The sequence below is a fragment of the Sinohyriopsis cumingii genome, chromosome 1 (genome assembly GCF_028554795.1).
Source record: "Sinohyriopsis cumingii isolate HCF-2022 chromosome 1, ASM2855479v2, whole genome shotgun sequence".
Classification (NCBI taxonomy): domain Eukaryota; kingdom Metazoa; phylum Mollusca; class Bivalvia; order Unionida; family Unionidae; genus Sinohyriopsis; species Sinohyriopsis cumingii.
This window is the reverse complement of record NC_142961.1, coordinates 143,028,823-143,042,421: the sequence shown is the minus strand read 5'-3', so window position 1 is coordinate 143,042,421 and position 13,599 is coordinate 143,028,823. Positions and strand designations below refer to the sequence as shown.

Sequence of the window (13,599 nt, the reverse complement as noted above, 5' to 3'; positions counted from 1 at the left end):
TGACATTTACAATAAATGCATTGACATTTACACTAGAAGGCGATATTCTGCCCATTTTACCTAGACGACGGGCAACCTAGCAGTTTCTCCCATATGCGATTACCAAAATTTACCATTTTTAACAAGGCACACTGAAGCAAGGTCAACTTATAAATCACAAATATAGATACTAACAGAAAGCCTGATTTGCATTCTGTTTATGTATGTAAATTTCATAGAAGTATCTAGCGATTCAATGAATTTATTTCAACTTCCAAGCACCATATAAAGTCAACGGTCAATCTGCCAAATGACCACAAATATGGCGGCTGACGACGTCATTCGGGAACTATCTTTATGACAGGATATTATATACAGTAGTTTTCTGTATATAAATTGGGGTCAGTAATAATAACACTATCATAGCCATTATGAGAACTGTAGCAGACTGATTAACTAACAACCATTAGTGCATCTGACAATTAAATTTAAAACAATTTTCTTTATTTATAGAAAGCACTGCACTGCATTATTAACACTAAGGAATCTGTTGTTTTTTTTCCAATAACAATGTCTTTACTATTGTGTGTCAAGAATGTATTATATAAGTGTACCATATATGTATTTACAATGGAATATCTAACAATGAAGTCCATCAGTATATCACTGGCCAGCACTGTTATACCATGGACATTGCCATGGATCCCATTTAACCATTTTGAATTTTCTTTTATCATCACTGATTGAATTAAATTCACTAAATTTCAGTTCTTGGCTAACAAGTATAAATTATATTATGATTTCACATCATCTAATACCCTATTCTAGCTTTGTTTTAATAAACTATTATTAAGACAGCCTTGTTATAACATCCTTCAGTGTAAAGCCCCCCTTGGTTATAACATGGGTCACATTAGACATGGATGGCTTGATAAAGTGAAACAATGTACATGTTCTTCATGGAGAACTAACATAGCTCTAATTTTACTGATGTATGTTCAAGTGTAATTTGCCATCTGCAGAAATAATACCGGAAAACTGTTTTAGGAGCACAATATACAATTTATTCAGCATAGAATACATAACTAAACATTACACATTAAAACTTCAAAGAGATGGAATATAACAGATAATAAGAAAGACACATAAAGTCAATGAATATATGTATTTACTTATTCCCCGGTGACTGTGATCCTGAATGACCACATGACACATGGAAACAAATAAAAGTAAAAGTAAATCTCTAAAAGTCCTTTATAACTACATACCTTTGTTGTTATTATCTCCTAGTACACATCCCTGTTTGTCTAAGTGTCTTCACCACAACTGTGGCCAGGTGGGTCCAACCCAGTGCTAAAAACTATCCTCACTTGACTGGTTTGCTACCAAATCTCCACTCCCATTGAGAAAACCAGTCACACTGAAATGAATAGTACACAACTACCAAAGGGGGCTTCTCAAAGGTAAAGATAACAAGCTGCATACCCAAGCCACAAATCTTCCTCCAGTATTTACACCACATTGGTACAAATTAGTAAGCCATGTGACTTTCCTTATATTTTCCATGCTATGATTCACTTCTATTTAGATCACCTTTCTTAATTAGTTTTCTAATTTTGTTTTGAAAAAAAATGTAACATTCAGCATGTCGTCATATCACACACTTGCATAGTTAGCTACCTCAAGTTAGCAAACAGTACTTCAGAACGAACATTCTGTTAGCCCCTGTGCTCCAGGCCCAAGATTTGTTGGACTCCATTGAAGCTTGTGTGAGTGATGTTGCTGAACTTTTCTTAAAATAGATTTCATATATTTTCTTCTTTAGGTGTGCAAAATGGTCTGAAATTTCAATCCACCCTGTGAAGGAGTGGTATTGTGAACAGAGTGCTATGAGAAAGAAATAGGAAAGGTGTGGGGATGATCTTTCTTTCCTTCCAGCATTAATAATGTAATGAAAAAGGAAATGTGGGACCACACCATGTCAAAAGATCACTTAGAAAAAGCAGTGGGGAGAAATATCCATACCCATTTCTTGTTTATTGAAGAAAATTCAAACATACATCATTATCAACTTCCCCTTCAAGAGGCATTCTATTCCAGGATTGAATTCCCTATGCTTGAGTAAGAATTCCTTTCCATAATTGTATATGCTCAAGTCAACATTTTGTTCTGATGTATATTGTTTCATTGCAAAATAAATGCAGCAATGCTTTTGTTTCAGTCAATGTATGCTGACGTGAAGTAAAGTGATTTTTCAGAAACCATTATTTTCTTATCAGACGTTTCATGGCATGACTTCTGAACACAAGACATGAAATCTAAAGACCATAGCATGATAAGCCTAACCATAGCATGATAGGCCTAACTGTAGCATGATAAGCCTAACCGTAGCAAGATAAGCCTAACCATAGCATGATAGGCCTAACCGTAGCAAGATAAGCCTAACCATAGCATGATATGCCTAACCTTACCGAGGGCATATAAAAAGCTAATATTTTTAAACATCCAGAAACTTGCATGCACAAAAATGCAACCAAGGTTGTAAATTAAAAAAGACAATATTACTTTATAGGGCTCTCAAAGCCCACTTATTTCGACTGCAAGAACAAACTTAGAGACCTAATAATGTTTCCTACCTTAAATATTCTCAGCATGTTTTTTTTAATGTTTTTTAATTTCATGGTGTTTTTTTTGTAATCGTATCATTATATGTTTGTTATATATGTTGTCTAATGTTGTAAAGTGCTTAGAGCTTCTAAAGATTAGGCGCTATACAAAGTCCTCATTATTATTATATTGTATATCGACCATTACCATGGCTCATCAATCGCTCTCTGCAAAGATTTGTTTCCTTTCCACAATTGCTACAGACTAGCACAGAGTAGTGTGAAAGGGGCTTTTTGACCCTTTTTGATACCCCATCCACAAAGGGGCTGTCTGACCTTATTTAATACCCAATGGGGGCAAGGACTCCCGAATGAGACTCTAGCCCTATGACTGACACACTTGCGTCACATGGGTGTTTACATCCCTAAAAAAGTCACTAAAGCATCATGGGCCACATGGGGTGATAGCTTGTCATGAGGGGCTAGAGGCGAGGACAGAAGACCCATCGGGTAGAGAATGAGGCGAAACACCCATTGACGTACTACTGATGGGTAGGTAAACAATGAAAACAATAATATTGTTCACTGTTAAACTGGAAGATGTAGAATAGGTGTTGCATATAATAAACCTGATGGTTTTCTGACGAATTTAGCCTAGTCCCAAGGCAAAGAGAGATCTAAATGTAATGTGCTGGCTGTATAAATGACTTGTCATTTTTATGACAAGAAAGTGATCCTATAAGTCAAAGGTCAAAGGAAGAAGATAAATGACACCACCAACTATGTGCTCCAAGCTTTTCTTCACCCTCTCCAACTTCAATATGTGTGTAAATTTGCATTCACAGGCTGACATTTGTCAACTAACATGGGAGTGATACCTGTACCACTTGGGTGTCTCCTTTAAACATGTGGTAATCCAAGATTTTCAGGCTTTTAAGTGTGGGATCCTAAACTCCTGTGTGCAACACTATCCTGTTCTACCTTACATGCAACTTTTACTTTGTATGACATGAAAATAAGATTTTGATGGGCACATCACTAATCTAGCTTGTATGTTTATTTGTACTGGGTTTAAAAGCATGCAAGCACAATCATGGCTATAGAGAACCAATTAAAAGTTGTTTTCTTTTATGATCTGGAGTTATCTTTTGCTGATTATATACTGCTTGAAATATAAACCCACATTCTATACACTGGCTGCAATGTTTACCAAAATTTTAATTGGAACAATTAGGAACTCATCCCTCCTATTTAATTTTAACAATTAGGAATTTGTACCTTCTCTCTATCTATACAGCTAGGCTTACTGAACAGCTGACAGCTATTTATAATGCGTATGCCGTACTTTGCTCAACTTGTAACTGTTTCGTTTGTTGTTCATCTTTTACCTCTTTTTATGACAGGATTCAGTTTGTAAGACATTCATTGTCCAATATTTCTGACAATTTCAATAAAGCATCCAGGATTACTGTAACAATTTTTGCCATCAGCTAGATACATGTTTGTGATGAAAAAATGTATAATACTCCCTGACATTTTGCCTGGAAATGCACACAGGAGACTTTTGTATGATTTACAATGACCAAATAACATAATAGTGCATTATAGGGGTCTCTTCAAAGTAAAATGTCACTAACCAAAGATTCTTTAAACCAACAAGTGTTTCAAAGTAAATAATCTAGTTTAAAGAAATCGGCATTGTCAGTAAATCAACCAAACATGTGAACAAACAACGTTCATCAACTTCTGATTTCTCCTAGCAATGCCACATTCAATGTGAAAATCATACAAACTTTAAAAAAAGAATTAAAAGAAAAATCCTATTAAACAGTCCTCTTAAGGAAAGGCGTGAAAAATATACAATTTAATTGGAACTGGTAGTTCATGCATCACTTATAGTAACATGCATATTCATTTGCACATTTATCTTGTGAACATATACATACAATTAACTAAACTAAGCTGTTTTCATTTATAAACACTGTAGCCTTATGTAGGAGTCTAAATTTGAGCCCTGAACAATGTACATGAAAACCATCAAATACATCAATGTCATTTAGCTCTGTACAAATACTGAAATATTGCTGAGGGTCTGCTTGACTGTTTTTACCATTCTGCTACACTTGCACTAGTGTTTTTATTTTTTATCTGTCAAAATAACTATCAACCACCTGCCTGACTGTGCTAACCAGTTATTTTTGTTTCCTAATGTCCTAGTAATACTAACTGAGACAGTAATACACAAATATACAAGACTCAGAACTGAAAAATGTGTACTACCTACCAGTTTACTTTGTACAACACTTAACACACTTAACAACTAAAGGACTGTCAACTTACTAGGCCTTACAAAACTTAACTGTTGATATTACATATAAATGTTCATATAAAAGTGATAAACATTATTTCTGTTCCAAACCAATTTTGTATTGACTGGGTGTGTTATGTTGGCTTGTATATTGGAGACTACTTAAGAAAGATCAGGGTGGTGTGGGATGGAGACAAGTAGTTAAAAGTCATAATAACCCTAGTGGTTTTATAACTATTTCTCCTCTATTTCTAAGTCTAAAGATTTGCAAGTGAATTTTCATTCAAATTTTAGTGATGTAATTTCTTATATAGCAATAAAGTCGATAAAATAAAAACAGAAATAATCCATTAAAGCTCTTAAAAATATGCTTCAAAATCACATCTTTAATTGTGAACAAATACACAATATTCCAATTAAAAGAGTCATCTACAATGAATTCTGAACTTTTCAATAAATTTAGTATGTATATTATAGTAACCAACAACTAACATATTATAGTAACCAATATGTTTCTATTTAAACGTAAAATCACTGGCTCCTCAATGTGTGATTTTTGCAAAATGAATGAAGAAAGTATACTTCATTTATTTTTGGACTGCATTCATGTACAATATTTGTATGGAAAAGTTAATGATTTTCTTGGTGGAAAAATACCTGGAATTCCACATAAATATAGACAATGACTTTTTCTGTGTCAGTGGGAATAATAGAAATTTAATAATAAATTGTGTACTGACATCTGCTATTTAATATGCATGCAAATTTGCAACAATAATCCTATCTATAAAACTCTTTATCTTTAATTAAGCTGATTACTATGAAACTGAAAAAAAGTAAATTAAAAAAATAGGTGCAGGCTTTTTCAGGTATCCTAGTCAACCACAATGAGAGAAATATTGATTGTTCCCTCCTCTTTTATGATCAACCCACACTGTAAATGTATCTTAATAGCCATCTCTCTCTCTCATTTTAAACATACCAAAAACTATCCTGTAGGCTCAATTTTGCAACAATTTCTCTTCAAACCAAGATTCTGCTTTATGTTTGTCTTTTTATCCACTTTGCAGTAAATAAACAAATATTATGTTATTTGCTGAAATGATGAGGATTTAACCTCAATGCTTCTAAAATTCAGTTGGAGACTGTGCAAAAGAAAGCCTGAATTAGATCAATTGAATTACAGTGATCTCCCCATAACATTTTGACAGCATTGACATAAGCATGCAGAAGAAACAAAAAATGTTTTCAAACACTTACACACTATCCCAAAAGTGAAGAAACAAAATAATATCAATGAAATATAAAACAAGTATACATATGCACTAGTGCAATGAGTACCAGCAAACTTGCGAAGTTTTGCACTAGTGCAATGAGTACCAGCAAACTTGCGAAGTTTTGCACTAGTGCAATGAGTACCAGCAAACTTGCGAAGTTTTGCAGGCACAAATGATAACATACTGGGACCAATAAGTTAAAAGGCCATGGGAAGCACACTAAATTAAAAGTGATGAATTAAATCACCCTATTAACTGATCAAAATAACTGATATAAGCATTACAAAAATTACAATCGTTGATTTATCAATTTGAAATTTAATTTGGACATACAAACCATGGACAATAGAACACAGCTTCTGAGTGAACTGAATATCTTCACCAACCGAAAACTGAAAAACTGAATTCTGTCCCATGTGGTTATGGATAGGACCATAGTATGCAGAAAAAGAATTTGGCGATAAGAAGTACACAAATATGTGTCTGTAAAATATTAAATTACCTCTAACTTCCTAGCTTGAAAATTAAGAGGAAAGTAAAGTGAATTTGTGATCTTCAAATTTATGAATATCATACAACAATTTCTTAATCCCCACAGAAACCAAAAGCACTGTTCAGTGAAAAACAGTTAAGAGACTTTCCATTCAAATTCACAGTGGCTCCAATCGTTGCTTACAATTTACCTGTCATACATGCACAATATAATATTATAAAGTACATGTATGACAGGTAAATTGTAAGCAACGATACGAGCCCCTGTGTCCAAAACTGGGTCAACCGGAGAACATGGTACAATTCACAATGCTGTTAGCCAAATATACCAAGACTTATTATTTAATTTGTCTTATGTTAACATTAAATGCATTTGGAAAAGACAGCTATCGGCTAAGACTGATGAGAGCTTTAAAAACGCTCTCATGCATAACTGCTGAATACAAATTCACTCCGAATCATCAATTCAAGATACTATAGTATAGTATGAAAGATTACAGGTATACTGTACAGTAGATCAATACATGAATGGAAAGTTCAGCCCTGCTGGTTTAGCAACGTGATCATCGCCAGCTCATTAATGACAGGCCAGTTAACACAAACATTCAAAACAATACATCGAACACGATTTAAGTGAACCCATCATAAAACGAAAGTCTGTAATAATGAAGAGAACACGTAACTATGACATAACTTAATGACATAGAACTGAGTGTCGCACAAAATGTGGACCTTGCAAGGACAATATAATATTTAAGTGGCGTCCCAAATCAGTCAGAGGTGAGAAAAGATTTAACTGGGTAGATAGACAGTAACGGTTTGAGTACCTACATAATAAACGCAGGATATGGAAATGTACACGTATACTCACATAGTCACCAAGATTCTGAATTATTTGTGACAAAGGGTAGTGAAGGTAGGAATCCGTAAACCGCCGCATCAATTTTAAATACCCCGGATGAAGGAATCCCCTATGACGTCATTACAAGGCTGTTTGAGGGGTGATATCACGATTATTTTCCTCTGCGACAGCTGTATGGTCCGATAAATCAGTATATGTTTGGTGGCTGATTCATCAGACCATGCGACACACATTCATTTTGAAAAACAAAACTAACGTAACAATTGTGTGTGTGCGTGTGATTTGGATTTTCAACTTAGCTTTAACACTTTTTCAGTCATATCGCTACGATGTCTGCACGGTGACAGTTAATAGTGATGTCTAGCACTGGGGCATCATGCCGCAGACATGTAGCGTCATGTCTCACCCAGTCACATTATCCTGACACCAGGCCGACCAGTCCTAACACGAACCTCTTAATGCTGAGCGCCAAGTACCATTTTTGTAAGCCTTTGGTATGACTCGAACCCACGACCTCCCGCATCCGAGGCGGACGCTCTAACCAATAGGTCAACCGGAGCGGTCTAACGTTACAATTGATTTCTCGGTTGAAAACAAATGTTAAACAAAAACATAACCCATTATATATGATTCTTGCAAGTCTTTTAACATTAACACTAATTACTTGAACATATAAAAGCACCGGAACTTTGAATCTCGCAATAGAACTTTCAACGCATCATTTTAACATGACCTATTATATATAAGCCTTGCAAGTCTTTTAACATTAACACTTTAACAATTATTGTTTAAATTCTTGATTTCTTAAACTAATCTTAACATTTCTTCATTTAAAAAAAAAAAAAAAACATTTTTGCCAACAAGACCATATTTACAAAAACAATATATCAATAGCGGCGGGGGGGGGGGGGGGGGCTTATAAACAAGTATGCAAGAGGTTTGTGGGCCGAAACTCCTTGAAGAGGTCTAGGACGAAACCCCAGAAGCTCATGCATTTTAAGTATATCAAAGGCATAAATTGTAACCATTTGACTATCAGTTAAATTTTCTGTAGGTCGTATGAGGGGTGGGAGGAGTCGGATAATGTCGGTAATAATTTTTTTTTGTTAAAGTTTCTTTCACGTAAAAATGTTTGCAGTAATGACTAGGGACATCTCAAACTTGGCAATCACCTTTCTATTTATTATGTATACTTGCAGTGCTCAAGGACTCGGATAGCCCAACGCGCCTTGATATACAATTATTGTGGATGATACCTCGATAGAGAGGGGGAAAAAAATATATTTCCTAACTAATCTGATTATTGATCTGACTAATTTAAAAGCAGATGGTAGCCCAGATATATATATATATATATATATATATATATATATATATATATATATATATATATATATATATATATATATATATATATATATATATATATATATATATATATTCTTTTACTTCTACCAGAAAGGGAATGGCCGCACTAGGTATCTGAAGAAAAAGAAACGAGAGAGACAGAGAGATTGCAGTAATGGTACTTTACGTAATCTGATCTTTAATCAACTTTGGCGTTTGTCTTACAAGGTATTCGTCCTTTGAAAACAAGTCAGTCTATCTATATAGTAAAATATCTGGTGAAATACGAAAGAATAAGCTAATCGATCGAAAAATGGATGCTGGCTCATTCGGACTTTGGCTTATTGAGACCAAATTACGGCCTAATTCCAGAGGCAAAGGTATTTGTCGTGTTTCACACAAGAAAGAGACAACAAGCTCAACAGGAAAACAAAATTACCAAAGACATGACTATTTTAGAAGAGGAAAACAATATAAATAAGTAACATGAATCAGAAAGGTAAAAGAACCAGTGTGTGGAAATTCGTGCCAAAATAGGGAAGGGATCAAAGTAAGATATAGGGTAAAATGGACTTAAGATGGGGAAAGAATTTCAAAATATTTCTGAAATTTGGAAAGCAGAATCTATACAAGTAAGAAGATGCAAAATTTAGGTAAATAAATTGGAAAATTTACACAAAATGAGCTAAGAAATTTTAACAGAACTAAATTATGCTCTGAAATTTTTTATTCTTATCACAATGTGGACCCAGATGATCTTCCGGATTCACTGAATTTTATAGACATTCCTAAATTGGATAATATAAAAAAAAGTAACTCGATGAATGGCCCAGTTACACTAATAGAAGCAACAGTACGTCTTAAAAACATGTCTATTAACAAAAGTCCAGGATCAGATGGATCTACAGTCGAGTTCTTTAAAGTCGTTTGGACAGATATTGGTCAGTATTTTGTCAAAGCAAAACTTTTGCCTAAAATAACGGTCAGCTATCATGAACTCAGAAAGAAAAAATAATAATGTCTCCCTAAAGGAATAAACCAAAACAGTTTGTAAGAAACTGGAGACCCGTTTCCGTACCTAATGTTTCGTATAAACTTGCATCATCAGGCAGTAGACTTAACCTCTATTTCCATTTATAAGTAAACCGTCTTTATTAAGGGCAGATACATCAGTGAAAATATTCCTACTCTTTATGGCCTTGTGTTTTAAATTTTCTGAATTTTAGCAAAGATTTGTAAGGCTGGATCCATCTCTTCTAAAAATACAAAATCTTGTGTTGCTGTAAATGGACAATGTTCACCATGGATTGAAGTCAAGAAAGGATATAGGCAAGGTGACCCCCATCCCTGGACATTTTCTTTAACGTGCAGATATTTTAACCCATATGATTCAGAAGAATCCACATTTCTAAGGGATTACAATAAAAAAATAATTGTAAAAAAACACATTTCTCATATGATTTTAGAGAAATCTGTATTCCGTACACGAAGCCCTAATTTACTGTTATGAACATATGGTCTTAAACTAAGTTACAGAAAAGACTGAAACTAACAAGTTTTGTAAAATTCAACAAACAGTTTACTTCCATAGAATACAAAATGAAAAGTTTTAAATATAAAAAAAAATATTATGAACTATATCCAAAATAGTCCTAAAAGTTTTATCACAAGTCCAAATATATAAAGTTCCTACTGAATTTCATTAGTATTCCAAATATGTTCTAATCTTGAATGCGCTGATGTGCCTAATTTCTCGAACATGGTAATGTGCTAATGGCCTAGAGTGTGACCATGTAGCAGCAGTCTTTTGATGATCACAATAATATAGTCCAAAAACGTCCTTTTTTAATTCTCTATAGTTCCGGATTAAAATTTCTGTCCAAGAATATTATTGATGAGTACTTTGAATTTCCAGCAAAAAATAATTTGAATAAATAATTCCACCCAAACGAAAATAGAACACAACAGTGAGGTTGATTCTGCCTCAAAATGTTAAGGCAAGAATAAGTAATTTTTCAAGAAAACAATATAATATAATATAACAAAACTATCAGAACCAAGATGAGGGTCAAACGCTCATTTCTAGAACCTTCTAAGTTGTTAAGAAGATAAGGCCTATTACTCAAATTATAACATAGAACATGGCCAACATCAGGCATACTATAATCTGACTATACATACCCGTTTGTTCGTACCCCCTACCAATTTCAATAACGAAAACGATTAGTGTGATAAAAAGTGCAAAGAACTAAGTCAACTGAATCATTGATTTATAATTTCTAACCTGACTGTGACCAGAATGGCACTAATACTGGCATCTCCTTCACCTTTCCATACCAACACGGCGCCATATTGCGTACACTATGAGCTATTTTATTTCCATCAGACAACATAATGACGTAATTCATCCTTTTCGGTAACTGCCGGATAATTCCGTAAATTACCATGACGTTGAGAGTTTGGAATTATATCCCTTTGCTAACATGAACATGGAAATTAAACCGCTTGCTAAATCTACGTGAAAGGCAAATTTGTTGTTGTCATTCTTTATCTTTGCTTGATTCGACATTGTAAAAATCGGAAGCAGACGACACACACACACACAGACAGATAAATATATATATATATATATATATATATATATATATATATATATATATATATATATATATATATATATATATATATATATATATATATATATAACCCCTTTGCTGGAAATGGACTTTTGCAGGAACTGGAAATATATCTCCAGCATATCCGTCTATTATATTGAAAACTTCCGTTAAGCGTGAAACGCACAGACCATGACGGTGTTGTAAATCAGTGAATCAATAACCTAAGTTCCTTGCACTTTTTATCACATTAAGGTTTCCCTTATTGAAATCGGTAGCCTTAGGGGGATACAAACAAACGTGGATGTATAGCCAGACTACAGATTTTTCCATGGGGGGAATACCAATGTCCTAGATTAAGACGAACATATTTACATCCAATCCTAACATTTAATCTACACTCCAGAGAAATATTACTATATCATCTTGTTTACAAAATCAAAGTCTCTAGTCGGGTATACAGTGAACTTGATTTTGGACTAAAGTCAATAACAAAATATAATTATACATTACGCATAATCATGGAGAAAGTAGCATACAAGTAATATGGAATATATTTAAATATGTTCTTTCCGTGCGTCACAACTCTTTTAGTGGCGCTCTACAGTTTCGCATTTTTTTAAATAGAATTTTAAAGAAAACGAATTTCCCTGGCTTTCCTCACTGGTTATGCTGGCTATTTAAAAAAGACCTTGTATATCTTAGGTATAATTTAAAGAACCTTTAATTCCCTTTATTTTGGTGTATGATTAATGGGTGTAATATAGGTTATAGAGTATACAGATTGGCCTTACTCCAGATGTGCACCTTTCAAATAAGTGTGCTAGCTCCACTTGGTCATTTTCACTTCCTGAACTTCAGAAGTAAATTGTATAAAAAAGAGCCGATAACTTTTTTTAATACATTTTATATATCTGGTAATTCATTCATTGCACTGTCAGAAGCTGGTATTGTCTAGTCTGGCAAAATTCATGTTCCCTATTTTAATAGCTGCTATGGATAGTGTACTTTAGACTAATTCAGGCTGATTTTGTTTTAGCGCAAGGGAGCAGTCACTATAGTTAACAGTGTGCTTAGATCATGTACAATTTCCAAAAGTACAATATTCAAAGAAATATCATCTACATTACATTAATGTAGCATAGAGGTATGCCAACATTCTCTCCATTGTGCATGTTTTACATGCAAACAACTTCACCTTACATACGTCACTCTCAAAAGTATATAATAACTGGCGAAACGTTATTGTAACGTTTTGTATTTTTATCTTCAAACTTTCTTTTAAACTCACTCATCACAATTTTTTTTTACTTTTTAAATTTAAAAAAAAAAATCTTTTTCTTTACACCCGCCCTAGGACGGGGAATTAATCTTGTCACATATTAACACCCACATTTGCCTTTCTGTGCGTCACAGCTGCCAATCAGGAGGCTTCGAGTTTGACTCGCGGCGGCATCCCAATTTTTCTAAATATTTTTGGGGTATGTTTGTGTTCAAAGTTTCTTTTTAACTTGCTCAAACATTATTAATTATTTAATCCTTTTTATAAAAAATAACCTTTTTATCTTTAAACTTTCATTCATCATCACTCCAGTCAATAGCCGGTAGGAATGTGTGTGTGTGTGTGATTTGAAATTTTAACGTAGATTTAAAAAGCATTCTGTCTAATCGCTACGATGTCTGCAGTGTGGCAGTTTATAGTGATGGCTAGCACTGGGGCATCATGCCGCAGGCATGTAGCATGATGTCCCACCCAGTTACATTATCCTGACACAAGGCCGACCAGTCCTAACACTAACCTCTTAATGCTGAGCGCCAAGCGAGGCAGATGATAGTACCATTTTTTAAAGTCTTTGGTATGACTCAGCCGGGGATTGAAACCACGACCTACCGCATCCGAGGCGGACGCTCTAACCACTAGGCCACCGGAGCGGTCACGGTAGGAATATTAGGTAACGACTAATTTCAGTTACGCATACAGTAGTGTGTGAATATGTTTTACTGATATAGGTCCAAACCATATACCCCCTCCCCCATGACTTTGTCCTCACATCAAACGCGCAGGCCCATACCTGAAAGTACCAAGAGGCGCCCATGCAAGAGGAAAGTCATA

The 13,599-nt window shown here is 34.4% G+C and overlaps 1 protein-coding gene across 2 annotated transcripts in view; it reads right to left on the bottom strand.

The window, feature by feature from the left end:
• The window catches only part of LOC149808055 (uncharacterized), a 147,232-nt gene extending 135,846 nt beyond the window's left edge, over positions 1-11,386 (bottom strand). The window contains exons 1-2 of one of the 2 annotated variants that reach the window (XM_089973103.1): positions 11,156-11,386; positions 1,248-1,399 (exon numbers count right to left, since the gene is read on the bottom strand). The gene's annotated coding sequence lies outside the window, so the exon portion shown is untranslated. Of the gene's footprint in view, positions 1-1,247; positions 1,400-7,533; positions 7,613-11,155 lie in introns of those variants that run through there. The other variant, XM_089973109.1, reaches the window with a different exon arrangement.
• Positions 11,387-13,599: the final 2,213 nt, after the last annotated feature.